The 19,647-nt window shown below is 41.8% G+C and overlaps 1 long non-coding RNA gene across 1 annotated transcript in view; it reads left to right on the top strand.

Annotated features, from left to right (window-relative positions):
- LOC137202994 (uncharacterized) overlaps nt 1-19,647 on the top strand; it is a 615,935-nt gene that overhangs the window by 450,785 nt on the left and 145,503 nt on the right. Inside the window, exon 6 of the long non-coding RNA XR_010932836.1 lies at nt 12,388-12,471. This is a non-coding gene — a long non-coding RNA (uncharacterized lncRNA). The remainder of the gene's footprint in view (nt 1-12,387; nt 12,472-19,647) is intronic.

Below are 19,647 nucleotides of genomic sequence, written 5' to 3'. Positions count from 1 at the left end.
ATTGTTGCTCAGGCTGAGATCAGAGAATTTGAGTTGAGACTGGATTTATGTAATCCAGCCATGTAATCTTCTTTGGCAAGTTATCTACTCTGCCAAAGCCTCAGTTTCCTCATATAAAGTGAGGATAATAAAATTATCTGTTCTCATAGGAGTATTGGGAAGATTAAGTGAGAATAAGTGAGACAATACATGCAAAGCACTTAACACAATGCATGCCATGTAGTTAGATTTCAATAATGGTTGACTTTATTATTAACTATTAATATTGACATCTGGACAAGATGATGACAGAGAGGTCATAGCAGAGTCTAAGAGTCATACTCCAAGCCTCACTAACTTGTCTGTCAGTTGTCCCTATGGAATTTGGAAAAGACGTTCCGCCCTTATTTTTCTTCATGTTGCCAAACCTGGCCCTGCTCTTCATTTGGTTGATATTTTACAAAACTTGCTGATGAGGCTTATTGAGACATTATCCTTTGTTGGAAGATGGTGATTTGCTTTTTCTCTCTCCTCTCTGCAGGTCCAGGTTCTTCCCTTCCTTCAAGCTCCAGATCAACTTCTACCTTCCACATGCAGCCTTCCTTGTCTTTCTTTGGCTGAATCTCTGTAGCACTTAGAGTCTATATTCAAAAGCTTGATTACTAACATTACTGTTTTTTTCCCCCTTCTAGTAGTGTTAGGTGTGCAAACCCTACTTCCTTAAGTAGCTTTTCTGTTTCTTGACTGTCATAAGGACGTTTGTGTCTTTCCCTTATTCCCTGTGGTGCCCAGATTAGTCTGAAGACACAGGAGGGACTGAATACATTTTTGTCATTGGTTGATTTATTGAAAGTTCAGAATGTCAGGGAAACATGTTGAACCAAACACAAGCAAGTAGTTTTGCCACTCTAAGTAAAATGCAGGAATTCAGTGGGGACTTGGGATCGAGGGTGGAAAGGGAGACTTTGAGAGAAGTCAGAAGGGAAAAAAAGTATTGGGCTAGAGCTACAACTGATGGATAAAGGCAGCCCTATTTGGAAGAGACAATGGGTTCTTTAGAAACAATGCTGGAGTCCTAGTTTTGGGTTTTGGGTTTTGACTACATCACTACTGGTATGTGCCCTGGAGAAACCATGTAACTTCTCTGGGCCCCTGTTTCTTTGATTATAAAATGAGAAGCTTGGATTAGATGACATCTAATGCCCCACTGGTTCTAAAACTGTGTTTCTAAGATAAGAGGAATAAGCAATTTTAGACAATGCAGGGTGGACAAATTCCTGGGATTCCAGAAGTTCTTTTTCTGTCCCCCAAAGTGTAAAAGAAATAGTGTGGGATGAAGGACTTAGCCTGCTCTATCCTTGACTTGCTGTGTGCCACCCATTCATTCACCCAACAAATGTTGATGAAGCCCTACAATGTGGCAGGCACGGGGCTAGTTCTGGCGATGGAATGGTGGATGAAACTGACACGTCCCTATCCCTTGGGATTTACCACCTAGTGGGAGAAAACAGACACAGAAATGTAAAGCTACAGCTGTGATGAGTGCTAGGAAGGACATATAGATGATGGGTGAAAGGAATCTGACTCGGACTAGAGCCTGGGAAGGCTTCTGAGTGGAAATTATCTAGGAGACCAGCAGATGGAGGAAGAGAGCACCCGTGAAGGTGCTTTGGTGGAAGGTAGAATGGCAAGTTTGGAAAACAGAAAGAAGAGTGCAGTCGGAACTTAGAGAATTAAAGAAGGTGATTTAGATAACGTGAGAGGGATAGGGTCAGATTATGGGGGACCTTGTCAAACATGGTAAGAACACTGTTCTTTATTGTAAGAGCAGTAAGAAGCCATGAGTCGGAGAGTGGGGTGATCAGTGGGTGGTAAGTGGATTTGAGAGAGGCTGGAGTGGGCACGAATCAGATCAAGGGAGGAATCCAGGTGAGTGACAGCCACAGCTTTGTCTAGGGAGGAAATGCTGGAAACAAAGTGATATAGCCCTTCAGGTTCTCAGTTTCCTCTTTGCAAAAGAAAGGCTGGACTCAACATTAGGATGCTTTCCGGCAATTTCTCTGGTTTGGTGGAATGGAAATACTTTGGGGAAGAGTGTATTGCTGTGTGACCACATGACTAGTGTGTAGCATGCACTCTCACATGCTGCTTTTTGGGTGGGGCTTTTCCTGGATGTGGGGTTCTCTCTGAACTCCTCAGATGAGACATGCTTTATACCAGTGCTTCAAACTTCATTGTAGAACTTCTGACAACCATATTTTAAAATTTTTACTTTGAATCAAATTGTAACATAGGATGAGAGGTTATTTAGTTTTCCTCTGACAAAACCTTCCTCTACTTTTTTTTTTAAAGTCCTTATACTAGACACAACAAAAGAAACAGTTTCATCTACTAGTTTTAATTCTGGTTCCACTGGAAGAAATAATGAGAACCCTTTGGAAACATTTTCCCTCAGGAAGCATAAATCCCATGAAAATCTCAAGAATTTTTTACCATGACTTAGGGCTTCCTAGTATAAAAAGAAAAGGAACAATCTATTGTAAATTTTACAGCCTTACCCCTGACTATAAAAATATACGCTCACTGCAGAAAATTTCAGAAAATATGGACAACATTAAAAAAGAAAATTGAGATTGCTCATAATCCCACTACCTATATAGAAATAAACACTATTTAATATTTTCATTTATTTATGACCCATTCACTTCTACCAGTGTAGATCTGTGAGCATATTTAGAAATCTAGAGAGATGCATCCTCCTTTTGTTCCTACATGGTGTCATAATGTTTAGGACGATGCCCTCTGTGGTTGGGCTACTGCAGTTCAAATTTGGGTAAATTTAAGAATTTTCTATTTCCCTGAGCCATAGTTTTCTCACCTGTAAAATGCACATAACGATGATGCCAATTTCTAGGGCACGTGAGAACTAAATGAGATAAAGTACATAAGGTCTTTACTATGGGCCCTGGCACCAATACTTTCATCTACATTAATAAATATGTTATTTTTGTTATATCATTTTACTTTATAGCCTCTGTCATCTTAGATTTTCTTTTTCCCTTTTTTCTCAGTTACTTTCAGCTTCTCCTATAATTTGGATGGTATGCATTCTGGTTTTATTTCTAGTGTTATCTTTGAATTTTATTTTAAAGCTTTGCTTAGTCTCTGTTTCTTTAATTATCAAAGTCAAGAATGAAATGGTAATTTTTGACCTGCCTCCACCATGAAAGACGTGGGCTGTCTTAAGGGAGAAAGAACCACTGAATATCTGGGGGCCCCTCAGGACATCTGATTCATTACATGGATATGTTTCCTCACTTTTCATAAGAGGTAGACAGTTTATCCCATTGAAAGATGAGGAAGCTGAGGCTCAGAGGGCGGTCAGTAACTTAGCTATGGTTGCACAGTTTTAAGGTATGGAGCTAGGGGTCTGGCCCAATTCTTTTTGACTCCAAACCTTTTAATTACTGGCTGATTTCCTCACTATCAAGTGGTCATTGAATTTCTGTTTGAACACTACTGGGGACAAAGGACTCACCACTTTTGGATCAGCCTAATCCAACTTAAGTAGCTCTATAAGAGTCTTTCCTTGTACCAAACTGGAATTTTGTCTTTCCAACTGCCTCCCCTGGGGTCTGCTCTCCTGTTGCCTATAAGATAACACTAATGTGTTTTGAACAGTCAGTCAAACATTTCTTCATTCTTATTACGTGCTTGAATTCAAAGCAAGTACTATGAGGTTATAAGCCATGCTCTTTGCCCTTAAGTAGCTTTGTGGTGAAGTAAGACTAAAGTATATAAAGTAATTAGAGAATGACATGAAAGTGTAAAAAATTAGGGTAAAATACATTGAACAAATTATCAGCCTATGAAAGTTCAACAAAGGAGAGGAAAGCATGGGGGTACAACTGCCATTGAAGGTTTACCTCTATCCTATCTCTTACTCCATCTGAAACGATATAATTATAATCAAGACTTGGGGATTCAAAGTGCATTATTAGAATTAAATGGCAATGCAATAGCAAAAGCAACTTCTTCAGGTGTCCTTGGATGTTTGATATAAATGTAAAACAGATTCCACTAAAATAATAAATGTCAAATATAAAATCCATTGTTTCCAATTACTGCCACTTCACAGACTTTAACTACCTAATTTAGCTAAAGCATGAGGGGGAAATATTTTGCACTTGAAAATGTAAATTAAAACATTTTCCAGTGCAGCAACAATGCTGTATTATTGAGGCTGGCAGACCCCTGCTCCATCTCCTATGGTCCATTACCCTGGCCCAGCCCCTTAGAGCTTATCAGGGCTGCAAGACATTCTTTGCTTCAGACTCTGCCTCTTTGATAAGGGTTATCACTTTGCTAGATATGGAAAGCTCCTATATGCCAACTTGGGGCTTGCACCAGAAATTCATGATGAGGTAAGGGGCATACTGATGGATTTTTTTCAGAGCCTCATTATTTTTCTCTTTACTGAAAAAATTGGGGTATGTTATTTCCATCTAGCCTTTGCAGACTTCCTAGCAGTAAAGACATAATGCTTCTGCTTATTCAGGGTCCTTCTTGAACCAAGTTTTTAGGTTCTTTAGGTTGCCCAGCTCAGAGAACAGGCAGGTTGACCCATCCTCCAGGGAGTCCATTTCAAGGAAATTGGAGGAAATTCATCTTCAAGACAGGTTATGCTCTGTGTATCTCTCTCATGAGCTAGGGGGTCTTTGTGACTCATGGCTTCTCCCTGCACATGCTTCATTATCCCTCAGTATTGACCAGCTTCCTATGGTCTCTCATAGTTTCTGCTTTCTCTTAATGGCCTGCACATGGCATGGACTTGCCTTGATCCTGGAGTCTACCTGGTAATACTAGCCATCCCTTGTATGGCACTAACTATATGTCAGCTATCATTTCAAGAACTTTCCATATTCATATACTCTTTGAATCCTTGCATTAAGCCTACAAGGCAGGTTCTATGATCATCTCCATTTTACAGATGAGGGCACTGAGATGCAGAGAGGTGAAGTATCTTGCTTAAGATCACACAGGTAGGAACTAACAGAGCTGGTACATGGATCCAGGCCATCTGACTCCAGTCTTTATTTCCTACTGTAATCTGCCTCCTAATAGTATACTTTAGTTTTAACTTCCATCTCACACTGCCTTATTCTCTCAGTATTTCTAGGTTCACATTCTGCTAGAGACTGGATGTTTGTGTCCCTCTCATATTCATTTGCTGAAATCTTAACCCCCAAGGTGATGGTATTAGGAGGTGGGGGCCTTTGGGAAGTGATTAAATCAGGAAGGTGGAGTTCTCATGATAGGATTATTGCCCTTCTTAAAGAAACCTTCCTTCCTCCATGTGGGGTGACAGAGAGAAGATGGCTGTGAATGAGGAAGCAGCTCTTGCCAGACATTGAATCTGCCAGAACCTTGATCTTAGACTTCCCAGGCTCCTGAACTGTGAGAAATAAATGTTTCTAAGACACTCCGTCTATGGTATTTTGTTACAGCAGCCCAAACAGACTAAGACAGTTTCCCAAGGGAAGGAATCTCATTGGCCCAATTCTTCATTCTGTGCCTAGTTGTATCTTAAAACACTAGCTCTGGTCCAATCATCTGTGCAGCTGAGTAAGGTGATAGGATCATGTGGTTTGAAATGTGGCCGCCTTGGGTTTCCTTGTCAAAGGGGTCATAGAGAGGGCATGGTTGCCTAGATCAGGTAGTGGAGGAGTAGGTCCTATCAACTGACCTCCTATACCTACTGACACTATTTTTGACTTGTAGGATTAAAATATTTATATCTATCTACAGGCTTGTCTCTTACAGTCACTGAGCCTGTTAGCTTGGATATCTGTTTATCCAACCTTTGAGGTATTCATCCATATTATTGTTACCTGGTTGAAATGAGGGCATATTGCAGCATGCCAGAAAGCATGCTGCCTGCTGGTTTGTTTAATGTGCTCTCCATGGAGCCCAGCACAGCCCACTGTGTTAGTACATCGAGCACTACCTGCTCATAGGTGATGTGTAGAGTACAGAACAGGAAGAATAGGGTGTCTCTGACATAAGGAACTTATAATTTCCTTGAGGAGAAAAGTCTCATGCACTAAAACACAGAACAAAACAAATTCCTGTTGATGAAAGACAAATTCCAGCAATATTTATCAAGTACCGTGCTGGGTGTTTCTACAAATGATACCTCAATTGGTCTCCACAATAACTGTGAGATATGTGATTTACTTCCACTTTTCAGGTAAGGAAACCACGAGATGGAGATATATCTTCTCCAAGACACAGTTGATGGTTGTTGTGCCACAGGAACGGTCCTCAACTGCATGTTGACCTCACTTGTCACTGATGATGGCATGCCTGCCTTGATGAACACTCAAAATCTTTTGTTCCACGTGGTTTGCTCTCAGCCACAATGAGTCACGTGGGTTTTCTTTTTATGTAACTCCCTCTGAGAGCCACCCAAAAATGAAACTGGTTTAGCAAAGCTTATTTCTGAGGACAATGAAAAGCAGAGGTTTTGCTATAAAAAAATTCTGAAAACCTTTGCCTTGGGTCTGTTTCATAGACAAGAGCAGCAGGTGTGGGCTGGATTTCAGTTCTCCCAGATGGAGCTCAGAGGAGTGCTGAGGTGAAGTCTAGCTAGATACAGGAGAATAAATCCTGAGCTGTGTTCAGCTTGCTCTGCCTCTGTTTAGCTTAGGTGCTAAATGGGAACTTGGATAATGCTTGGACTTATGTGACCCCATCTCTGGTATTTTGCATAGTGATTAAGAGCTTGGACTTATGTGACCAACAGACCCAGGAGTGGCCTTGGCTCTGGCACTTACCTGCTCTGTGAGATGGGGCAAATTATGTGATATCCAGAAACCTCATGTGTCTGACATGTGCTTGATAGATGGTGTCTGTTATCATTAATTATTACCATTTCTCTACCTCATTTTCTAGGTCCTACATTCTAGGGAAAGCATTTTAAAAAGGGTTTTCTAATATTGAGCTGATTTGGGTTAATTTTTCTTTTCTTTTTCCTCTCCTTCTTTGAAAAACAAGATTTACTTCTTTTTTGTAATAAATTTATTTATTATATTTATTTATTTTTGGCTGCATGGGGTCTGTTGCTGCACACGGGCTTTCTTTAGTTGCGGCGAGCGGGGGCTACTCTTCATTGCAGTGCGTGGGCTTCTCATTGCGGTGGCTTCTCTTGTTGCGGAGCACGGGCTCTAGGCACGCGCGCTTCAGTAGTTGTGGTGTGCAGGCTCAGCAGTTGTGGCTTGCGGGCTCTAGAGCGCAGGCTCAGCAGTTGTGGTGCACGGGCTTAGTTGCTCCATAGCATGTGGGATCTTCCCGGACCAGGGTTTGAACCCATGTCCCCTGCATTGGCAGGTGGATTCTTAACCACTGCGCCACCAGGGAAGCCCCAAGATTTACTTCTTATTGGAAATTTGGCTGATAAGATCTTCTTGCTGGTCAGAAGCTTGTCCTTAGGGCCAGGTGATGAAATGATACGTGAAAGTAGTAATGTCAAGTGTCACCAGGGGATTAGCACAGAGCAACCCTGAGCATGCATGTATGCACCCTCATGCTCCTAATCAAACACACAGTGGGCAGTGGGCCTCCTGTTCTACTTCCAAGGAAACTCTTGCCTGCCCCGTTCCACTTCTAAGAAATGTTTTCCTCACCCTAATCATGTGGTTTGGACATATTCTCATGGATCCCACCAGCTGGGCCTACACTGATTGGTCTAGGATGGGCATGCGATCTGTGTTAGGACAATTGGAGCACTTTCCAGGCTTTCAGACCTTGGGATGGGAGAAAGTGAGATGTAACACCTGATCATTTTGGTGGCTGTGTTTTCTGCCTTAAGAATAAAACATGTGCAGAGAGAAAGAGATGAGAGATAAAAGAAAAGGGTCTGATTCCTTTTGGGTTCCTCATTCCATTTTCCCAGAAGCTATGTACCCCCAGACCTTCCTATAGTTACATAGGTTAAAAGGTCCCACTCTGTTTAAAGCTAGTTCAAATTGGAGTTCTGTCACTTGCAACCTGTATTTCTGTCTATTGCTGTCTAATAAATTACTATAAAACATAGTAGCTTAAGACAACAATATGCATTTATTATCTCTCACAGTTTCTGTGGGTCAGAGATTCAGGAGCTGCTTGTCTGGGTGGTCTTGACTTGGGGTTGGTTGGTTCATTCAGTGTTGGTTGGAGCTGCAGTCACCTGAAGGCTTGACTGGGACTGGAAGATCTTTCCAAAGTGACTCAGTCACGTGGTGGTACATTGATACTGGCTGTTGGTAGGAGATTTCATGTCCTCTTCCTACAGACCTCTCCACCGAGCTGCTTGTGCTCTTATGACATGGTGAATGGCTTCTCCTAGAACAAGGAATCCAGGAGATCAAGGTGGAAGATGCAAATGTCTGTTATGACTTAGCCTTGAAAGTTACACACTGTCACTTCTTTAGTATTCTATTGTTGATATGGGTCAGCCATGATTCATTGTGGGAGGGGAATACACAAGGATGTGGATACCAAGAGATGAAGACTATTGGAGGCTATCTTGGAGGTTGGGTACAAAGGAACCAAAAGAGTGCTGACTGATACATTATGGTGGCAGATGTTTCCACCTCAAGGTTAGATTTTATTTCACATAGGTGTTGTGATCACTAAGGTAATCTATTTATTCTTAAGGTAATTGCCATTATTAATCACTTATCATCTTTTTGGATGTTAAATTCACATAATTCTCTTTCTTTTCATCACATACATTTTATATATATATATATACATATGATTCATGAATAGAGGGGTTCCCTATTTGTCTAAATAGATTTTTCACTGGTTTAAGTTCCTTGCATGTGGGCAGGGAGGTGTGAGATGATGACTTGAAGAAATTGAGAATAAAGTGCCAAGATAGGCTTCTCTACTCTCCAAGTTCTGCCATCTTCCTAGTTAATAGGTGATATGGTTAAAGCAAAAGGAGTGGAATATCTGGCTTCTAGTTCTGAATTTTCCACATACACTGTGTGACCTTGGTCACTTAACATTGATGAGTCTCTTTCCTCATGTTTGAGAAAGGGATCAACATTTTTATCTTATAGTGAGGTTATAAGGACTCTGTGACATAATGCTTTATAAACCATAAGACACTAGTTGTTGGTTCAGAAAAGTACCATGGTTGGCTTGAGAATCAGAAACTAGACTTGGTTCCTAGCTTTGCCCCCTCTGGGCCACCTGCTTCTATGATTAGTTATTTATTCTGTTTGACTTAAAGTTTCCTCCTTTGTAATACTGATTTGGTAATAATACTTCCAACTTCATGCAGATATAAAGTTCTGATAAAATGCTCTCTGACTGTCAAAGATTGGTACATGGCTATTGTTATGATTATGTCTCTTGTGGAAGAGTTGGAACCAAATTTACTCTGCCCTTTATATCAAAGTCAACATGACCACGTAATTTATTTAATAAAACTGTGAGTGCATGACAGGTGTGAGCTGAGTGCCATGGATACCACAGCAACAAGACAGATGCCGTCCTTGTCTTCTTAGAGCTTAGGGGAGACCCAACAAACAGGCAAGAAATTACAAAGCAGTGTGATGAATCGTATGAGTGGGCATGCAGGTGCTCTGGGAGCATGTGGGAAGAGTCCTAACTCAGACTTGAAGGGTCATGGCAGGCTTTCATGAGGAAGTAAGATCAGGAAAGACCTGAAAACTGAGTTGGAGTAAGTTAGGTTAAGGAAGGTAGGTGAGAATTTGGGGAAAGAGTGTTCCAGGTGGAGGAAAGAGACTTCATAAGGAATGAGAGGTAAGAGAACACACCGGATGGTCAGAAAATCATTCAGTATGGCTGAAGCCAAGAGGCAGAGTCAGGATAGTAACATGTGAGCTAGAGGATTAAAGAGACAGTGGATCATAAAGCCCTTCCTGGTCTCTGCCTTGGATTTCATCTTGAAGTCAGTGAAGGTTCCCTGAAGGATTCTAAGGCAGGAAAGAGACACAGTCAGATTTGCATTCTAGATAGATATTTCTCAGTGAGGCTGCTATTGGCATTTTGGGTGGAACAGTTCTCTGTTGTGCAGATCATTCCAGGTGTGGTTGGCAGATTAATGGCTCCTTAAAGATGTCCATGTTCAAATTCTTGGAAACTGTGACTCTGTTATGTTACATGGCAAAAGGGACTTTGCAAGACAGGACCTTAAAATGGGGAGGTTATCCTGATTTACTTAGAGTGGGTAGACTTGATTTAATCACACGGGCCCTTAAAAATGGAAGAGCAAAGCAGAAGTCAGAGAAAGACGTGGCAGAAGAGGAGGCAGGAAACACAAGGCATAAGAAGAATTCAACCTATCATTACCTGCTTTGAAGATGAAGGGGTCATGAGCCAAGTAATGTGGGAGACCCTAGAAGCTGAGAATAATCCCTGCTGAGAGTCAGCCAGGGAACTGGAGCCTCAGTCCTACAGTCCCATGAAACTGAATTCTGCCAACAGCATGACTGTGCTTGGACAGGGATTCTCCCACCTGGCCTCCAGGGCCCTATGATCCTTTGACGTTAGCCCTTTAGACCTTTGTCAGACTTCTGACCTACAGAGCTGTGAGGTAATAAATGGGTATTTTTTTAAGCTGCTAAGTTTGTGGTATTTCGTTACTAGAGCAATAGGAGATGAATACATTAGGTATTTCAGTGTCCTTGGCTCCTGCCCCCTTAATGCCAGCATATCCCCCCCACCCCCATTATCACAACCCCCAAACACTCCCACATTTCCAAATGCCTGCTGCTGCTGAGGGCGGTACACCCCTGGCTGAGAACCACTGCCATGAGAATTAATAGGAAGAAGTTTGGATCAAAGGCAGAGGAACCAGCTAGAAGGTCATTGTGATATTTAAGCTGAGGAATGAAATGGCCTGAAGGAACATAGTGGGAACATTCATTGGAATAGAGAAAAGGGATGAATTTGAGAGATAATTAGGCAGAGTCAACAGGACTCATCAGTGGTGGCTCGATTAACATTGGGGGGGAGCCATCTCCTCTGTCCTTATCCTCCTGTCCACCACCCTTCCACTCCCATCATCGTGGCACATCTAAAAGCAAACAGCATTTTTTCAGGAATGTGACTTCCCTTCCAGTGAGCAAGAGGACATGCTCTCAGAGCCGTCAGCACTTTGTATCAGGATCAGCCAGAAGAAGGGAAATGACAGCAGAGCTATTGCAAACCCCAAATGCCCGTTATGGCCAAAGGCATCCAGTTGGTGAAGCACGGTAATTGCCTGAACAATTTTCAGCCACTCCATGTTGCAATTGACGATAGGAAATGAGAGATTTTATACCTCCCAAAAGAAGCAAGTCAGGCGGTCCAAATGGCTGAAATGCAATTTGAACCAGGGCATTTGGTTAAGCCGACCAAACCCCTGTGTGCAGTTTGAAAGCATTTCGCTCTAGAGATTTTTATTTGTACTTTGGCCAAAAGGGCCTGTGCCCTCATCTGCACCTGTATGACCAACTCCGTGTACTAGATCCCTTCTGTGTGAAATCATGAGTGTGGTTTCTGTTTTCCTGACTGGACCGTGACGAGGCAGGGCACGTAACACGCAACACGTAACAGGCCCATTTCAAACAACACATTTGTTCTCTCTCGAGGTGTCTCCAACCCTAATCTAGTTTATGCTGAGTTCCCTAGTCTAGTGACTGCGAGGACCACCACTGCATAATCAAGCCCTAGTCTTGGGAAGATGAACGCCACAGAGCGTGTAACCAGTTACCCTAGACAAATTCAAGTGTCATGGGAACTTTTTAAAGTTGGCTCTAGGTAAGAAATGAAAATTCCCCTGGCATCTGCATTTTTCCTACATTCTTGAAAACAGCCACAGTGACATGAATGAACCATCAAGTCAAAAATAATGATTCAACATAATTAATAGGTCATGGCAGAGAATCTGAGTTTTTTGTGCTCTTTCAGGCATAGGGAATGATGAATCCTGCAGGCTTTCCTGGCATCAGCACTTTAGGTGAGGTGTTAAGTGTCTAATATTAACGCAAATTGGCAAATATGTAATTCACATGAAAGTTTCGCCTATCAAAGTCGAATTAAAATTGACCATACTCTCCCATCCCCAAGTAGAACTGAAATGGCTCATGGCATGGGGTAGTTTGGCTCTGGGTCTGATTAAGTAAAACATTTCCCCCTTTCAGCCTCTTGATCAAAGTCCATTTACATGGAGTCAGTTCTGTTTCTTAAAGACAAAGTTGTTTCATATTTCAATCCTTATAATAATGTCACATTTCAGTTTTAGCCCTAAAGTGGGAAAACCCAGGGCTGATGCTTTTGGTTGCATTCTACACTTAACCTTCCTTCAGAGTCATTTTTAGTTCCAAGAAACTGTCTTTGTTCTCTGCCCAGGTACGGAGGAAAAGCCAAGGAGAGAAAGCAGCCATCCCTGTCACACGTTCTTGGTGTCATTTTCCTGATGCTGACTACGTATCAGTATGTATGATTTTATAACTACAGCTATTTATTTGATCCTGGATAGGCAAATCGGCTTGGGAGCTGAAGGGATGTTTTATGTCAAGATGCTCTAACTTTGGTTGGCGATTATCTTCTGAATATTTAGGAATGGTGACAGCCATCTCTCCATTCTTGAATATATTTCTGGCTTTGTCAGAGCTTTAGTCCCAAAGAGGGAGGGAGAAGGCTCCTACATAAAACGAGACAGCTAATAAAAGTATAAAACTGGGATTTTTTTCTATAAAAGAAAATCCGTAAGTGACAAAATATCTCACCAAGTCATTTTTCCTCTCCAATGTCTTGCGTTGTGCATGTGTGGCACGTGCACACATTAAGTTTACAGATTCTATAAAGCAATTCATCCTGCTCTGAATCTAATGCCAGTAAGTTTTCAAGGAAGTCAGCAAAATGTAGCCCAGGAAGGAAAACCCTATTGTTTTTATTCAATCTGCTACTGAACTGTGACTAAATCATTTACTCTTCACATTTTATTTTTAATTTTGTGGTATTTTCCCCCTCCCCCAAATGAGGTCGAGTCCTAAATCCTCGTACCGTAACATCCCAGCTATACAGTCATATAAGAGGTTTGTTTCAGTAAAAATGATTACTGGTATCTGTAATAGAATTGTAATAACTCAATACTATTTTACAAATTTTTGATTCGCTCTGCATTTTTTATTTGACAGCTTGCCAAAATCTAGTTTATTTTTTTGTGGTTTTTTTTGCGGTACACGGGCCTCTCACTGTTGTGACCTCTCCCGTTGCGGAGCACAGGCTCTGGACGCGCAGGCTCAGCGGCCATGGCTCACGGGCCCAGCCCATGATCCCAGCTGCATGTGGGATCTTCCGGGACCAGGGCACGAACCCGTGTCCCCTGCATCAGCAGGCGGACTCTCAACCACTGTGCCACCAGGGAAACCCCAAAATCTAGTTTTTATCTGATGATCTTTGCATCGATAATACATGAGACTGAGATCTTCTGAAAAGAGGATACTTTATTTTCCCCTCTCATCGAATGCTTTGCTTTTGCAGCAAAAATATTGATTTGGATTTAATAATCTATAGTCCTTTTGGTTTGATCACACTTAGCAGGAAACCCCAGAAAGAGCCATGGCCACATATCCGCCAACATGGAATCAATTTCTCCTCTCTAATAAATGGAATCCTTGAGCACCTGATCCATACTATTGCTTGTTATGTGTAATTAATGAAAGGTTTGACACAGTAGAGTTTTGAATGGCTCCGGGTTTCCCTATTCAGATCCTCTCAACCAGAAAATAACAATCAACAAAACCTATGCCATAGAAAGATGATGTTTCTGATTATAATTTTTTGTCACCTCCATCAACATACATTTTGTCACACTTTGCTCTTAAGCGATCGCAGCGGTGCTGCTGATCTCAGCCTGCTCTCGTTCCCAGCTGTTCACGCTCAAGACCATTGTGAGTAACAGGTCCATCCCATCAGTTGCCTCTGGGATTGTTATATATAATCAGCATCACGAAAAGAAACTGACTAGGAACTGGGAGCGCCCTCCAACAACGCATCTTCATCCATTGTCTTATTTTCCATCTGTAAGGAATGCAACCAAGGACATCTTTTAGAATTCAGCATTCCTGTCTCAAATAAATGACAAAAGCTGGTGAGTAAGAGAATCGCTAACCCAGTGGTTGTTAAGCAATTAAATCAGAATCTCTGGGGGTATGACATGGGCATTGGTATTTTTAAAAGCTTCCTTGGTCATTTTTATGTGACTTAGTGCTCTACCCTGAAACTTCGCTGCTCTCGATGCAGCTGGGTGCCACCTTCATGGGCTTATTAGAATTGCAGAAATTTACTGAATCAGGTCAGTTCTACTGAACACACTCTGCTGAATCATAATCTGCATATTAGCAAAATCTCCCCAGTGATCTGTAGACACATTAAAGTTTGAGAAACATTGGCCTAAACCTGTTATAAGAAACATCCCCAAGTTAGCAAGCCAATTACTAAACAGAATGGCAGCTTTCAGTGTTTCTAGAGGAAGGGGGGCAGCCGTGGGCTCTGTTGTCAGGCAGCCCTGGGTTTGTACCCTGGTTATCCCAGTTACTAGCTGTGTGACTTCGGGTCAGTCTCTCTAAATTTCAGTTTGCTCATCTGTAATGATACTAATGATAGTACCCACTTCCATAGGATTATTGTGAAGATGAATCGAAATATCGCCTGCAAAGTGCTTAAGACCATGCCAGATGCATTGTTAAGCAAGCGGTGTGTTTTAGTAGTTAATACTAATATTAATAATAAGGCTGTATTCTTCAGAGACCTCTACAATTGCTCAATTGCTCTGTATTGTCTAAATGTAGGTAATAATTCTTTTAAAATTTATCTATTTACCCTTAAAGCCAACTGAAGCTCTTATGGAAGTTGGCCTAAGGTCTACCCTTGCACTTTAAGCTTACACTTGATCCCATTCATCATTTACAAGAGGGACAACAGGAAGGTCAGTGGATGCTTAGAAAAATGGTGCAGTGGTGAGATCAACCAGAATGTCTTTCCTAGCACCTGAGCCTTGGTGACTTAAGCTTAATTTTCTCTGGAAGCCACACCATTGTGTGTACAAAGCCGGCTTCCGTGTGAGGCTAACTCTGTTCACCTAAATTTGGCCTTATTTGGAAAGCTTTCTTGGCTCTCTCCCACCAAATCCAAACAGGGACGGGAGATTTTATTAAAATGACTTGGGACCAGCCTGCTCTGTACTCTGAACCATTGAAGGGAGCCAAAAATGTCCCCTGGTGTCCATAGAAACATTGTTCTTATTTTTCAAAATTAATCCAGCTGAATTTGCAAGGCTGCCTCACCTCCATCAGAGCTGCAGACGGCCAGGACAAAGAGCTGTTTTGATGTTCCCAGCTGGGAACCTTGCCCTCAGCAAATACAGTTGATATAAATAAATGGTCTCTTGCCTGCCTACATTCATGCCCATCTGTTTGGAGGGCATGGTGCCCAATCAAAAGTTGCCTAGATGCTCACCATGGGCACCAGTGCCAAGGAAGGATGATTTTGTGGCAGCCTGCCTAATGCTGTGAGTGCCATCTTTTCAGTCGTGGGTTCTCATCCTGGACCAGAACGGGAGCACTGGCATTGCATGTCTCCTTACTCTTGATCACACCTGTTGACAAGGCAGTGCCAAACCAAAAGAAGAGAGAAAGAAGGAAAACTGCTGTGTAGGAGCATCTTTGGGCTCCCAGGGCCTGGTGGGCCCACTAAGACAGATTCTAATTAAGTAGAGAAAAATCTCTGCCCATGGATATTCTGATGGGGCACAAGATTGGCAAGTCAGACTTTGCTTGGCTTTATTGCAGGGGCAGAGGGCAAGCTGTTCCCAGCTGGCAACTCTGCCACTATCTAATACAGGAAACATAATAGAACACTGGTCTTTGACGACGTCAGGAGCCAACTAAACCAAGAGGAATGAATCAGGCTCAACCCAGCCCACTATCCCCTAGCTCCCAATTTTCACCCATCCACTGGAAGCAATAGGCCTGACGAGTACAAGGCACAGGATGTAAAAACCCAGGAGCTGATTTTGTTTTGCACTGGCTGAGCTTGAGGCAGAAAATGAAGTCAGTCAGGAGAAAGCATGATGTGTGGACATTTTTATGCTGATAAAGGGTGAGTAAATTCCCTCCGAGTTTGTTAAACACAATCAGAAATAAATTTACGTACTTGGTCACCAGGGGATCACAGAGGGGTCCAGGAGAGGATCCTCACAGCAAAAGTTAGGAAATTATTCATCCCTGTGGACTTCTCAAGGGCTAAACACAGTGGTTCTCAGCCATGGAATACTGAGATGATAGGGAGTGAGCAATCTTTATTGATGAGAAGTTCAAGTGTGCTACCTTGTCTTGTGGAAGGAAAATAGGTTGAGAAACAGCTGGCTGAAAGACTCAAAACAACATGCCCTGTTTACACTTAAAAGCACATTTGTTAGTCCAAGATTTGGTTTTGTTCCTAAGTTTGCATTGTTTTGTTGAATTCTCAATATTCTATCAATTAGATTTGTGGTTAATCATTGTGGTAGGCTGGACAATGGTCCTCCGAGATGTCCACGTGCTAATCCCCAGAACCTGGGAATATGCTACCTGATAGGGCAAAAGGGATCTTGCAGGTGTGATTAAGTTAAGCATCTTGAGGTGTGGGAGATTATCCTGGATTATCTGGGTGGGCCTGATGTAATCATAAGGGTCCTATCAGAGCAGGAGGCTGTGTGATGAAGGCTGAAGAGATTGGGTGCTGTGTTGAAGATGGAAAAAGTGTCCTGAAGCGAAGAAATACAAGGAGCTATCAGTAGCTTAAAGAAAACAAGAAAACCAGTTCTCTCCTCAGAGCTTCCAGAAGGAACCAGCCCTGTAGACCACTTGCCTGTAGCCCAGTGAGACTGATTTTGGAGTTCTTAGAATAAATATATCTTGCTGTAAGCAACTAAGTTTGTGGTAATTTGTGAAGCAGGAATAGGAAACTGAGACAGTCCTTATCCTTACGTAGCAGACTCAGGGTGGCCCAAGAAGGGAGACTCCCAGGCTGTACAAAGCTTAGAGAAACACAGTCCATTTGCTGCTCCGATAGAACCAACTAACTGAGTTTGTTGTTTTCCCCAACAACTCACTGGCTTTTTTTTTTTCCCTCTTGAACACAAAAGATCAGAGTCAAATCCAATGTTCTTGTTTTTGTGTTTTCTTTTTGGCATTGTACAAGTCTAAGTTTAAAAGAAACAGTTCTCTATCAGGTGTCAGGTCACACCCTTAAACTTTCAACGTTTGGCCTACCAGGCCAGAATACCATCCAAATTGACCTAAGTATCGGTAACGCCAGTTCCAATCACAGGCATTCATTTCCCAAAGGCAGGGAACAATTTAGGAGCAGCAATTCAGATTTATGTTCAATTAATATTACTATATTCCTACTAAGTGCCAGGCACTGGGAATGACATGTTTGACGTGTATAATATCTCCTTAAACTGAAAAGTTTAAGTGGGTAAACTGAAAAGTTCCTGGACACACATGCAACACGAAGTAGCTGTTATTGTCAGAAGTTAATGCTTATTCCTCTCAGCAGGTACCATAACACTGTAGGGCAGCCGCTGTCACTGAATGTTAACAGCAGGTGCCTGTCTATGTACCCATCCATCATTCCATCCCAGCAGCTGGATTGCTCATCATTTGCCTGCCCTCAGTGGCCCTGATCTGCAGAAAGCAGACTCCAGGAACAATTCAGAATTTACCTGTGATTAAAGTGTGCTTCAGCCAGGTTTTATATATATATAATGTACAGTGGGCCTCTTCTGCTTTTGTTTCCTTTTGGATATAACATAACGCACAAGGTAAACAAGAAGTCTGCACAATAAGGATAAGTAACGATGCACTCTGGAGTGACAAGGATCTTAGAGAAGGAAGAAGTGGTAATTTAATTGTTTTACTTTTCCATCAGAGAAATTAAGTAACTCGATTTCTTTTTCATAAAAAGTTTGAGAAATTGAGAATCATGCTAGTTCTATTGTTTATCTCTGTTGAATAAAGTTAAAAGAGATCTTTTCCAAGTTGGTTGAGTTTTATCCACGTTTCCTATCAATTGGTCTATTTCAACATGCATTTCCAGTATTTGCCATACTGAAAAAATTACCCCCGTCACTTCTTCATCTACTATTTGGACCTTATTCTGCCCAGGTTTTCTTTTAAAAATAGAAGTAAATAAAAATATTTCTCTTGGTGTAGCATCCTTTTCTCAATGCTGTTTTCATTTTTCGCTTGCAATCCAGTTAGTGATAATTTAGTCATCTATTATGATGATAGCCTCAATATTTGAGATGCCGATCAGAGTGAAATGAAAGCGTCTCGGAGGAATTCAATAGACCAGAGAAGAAAATAATCAAAGTGCTGTTTATTCATTCTCTTATCAACAAACATTTATTGAGCATTTAGTTGCCCTGGTATCCTCCCTTTTCTTCTTCTTTTTCATTCTCTTCCTTCCTGTCTCCTACAAAATTGACATTGTATTACAGAAACTGAAAATTCAAAGATGAATAAAATATAGCTCCCATCCTTAAGGACTTAGAGCTTAGTAAACAGTAAAAATGCAATGCAGTGCAACTCTTCTGTTCTGAAAGGGAGCAAGAGGTGCCATAGGGGGATCAGGAGGGAGAGGCCATCTGTGCATGGGAGCATCAGGGAAGGCTTCACAGAAGAGGTAACACTTCAACAGAGGTTTGAATAGGAGTTCACCAAGAGAATGGGAATGAGGGTATATTTGTTTTCTATCTCTGTGTAACAAATTACCACAAACTTAATGATGTAAACATTTATTATCTCACAGTTTCTGTGGATCAGGAGTCTGGGCATGGGTTAGCTGGGTTCTCTGTTCATGGTCACACAAGGCCATACTCGAGATGTAAGATGGGCTGAATTTTCATCTGGAGGCTTGATTGGGGAAGAATGTATTTCTAAGTTCACTCATGTTGTTGGCAGTTTTCATTTCCTTGTGGTTATATGACTGAGGGCCCCATAATTTGCTGGCTATTATATGGAGGCCATCCTCAGGTCCTAGAGTCTGCCCACGGTTCCTTGCCATGTGATCTTCTCCAACATGGTCTCTTACTTCACTAGGCCAACAAGGAGAATCTCTAGTCTAGTCTAGGACAGAGTCTTATACAGTGTAACAAAATCCCATTGCCTTTGACATATTCTATTGGTTAGAAGCAAATCACAGGTCTGACCTGCACCTAAGGACAGAGAATTACACAGAGCTGTGAACACCAGAAGGAGGGACTCATTGGGGTTCACCCTAGGGTCTGTCTATCACATAGGAAGATGAGAGGAATGAGATAAACAGGTAAGATGGCATATAGGGTATGAACAATGGTTCTATATGGTTGTAATAGGATGGAGGAGTTAAGAAAGAGAGATTCAAGATAAGACTGCATAGGTAATAATTACTGCTAACATTTATATAATGCTTACTCTGTGCCAGAGTACTTTATATATGTTAAATCATTAATCCGACCAAGATTATAGAGCTTGTAAATGGTGGAGCTCGCTTCTGATTACCTGTCTCCTGAGTCTGTGTCCTTAAACCACTATGCAACACTGCCTCTGGGAAAGTGTTGAGATGTTCCAGGAGCAT

The sequence above is a fragment of the Pseudorca crassidens genome, chromosome 11, assembly GCF_039906515.1.
Source record: "Pseudorca crassidens isolate mPseCra1 chromosome 11, mPseCra1.hap1, whole genome shotgun sequence".
Lineage (NCBI taxonomy): Eukaryota > Metazoa > Chordata > Mammalia > Artiodactyla > Delphinidae > Pseudorca > Pseudorca crassidens.
The sequence above is the reverse complement of the archived record's forward strand: the minus strand, read 5'-3'. Positions and strand labels throughout refer to the sequence as shown.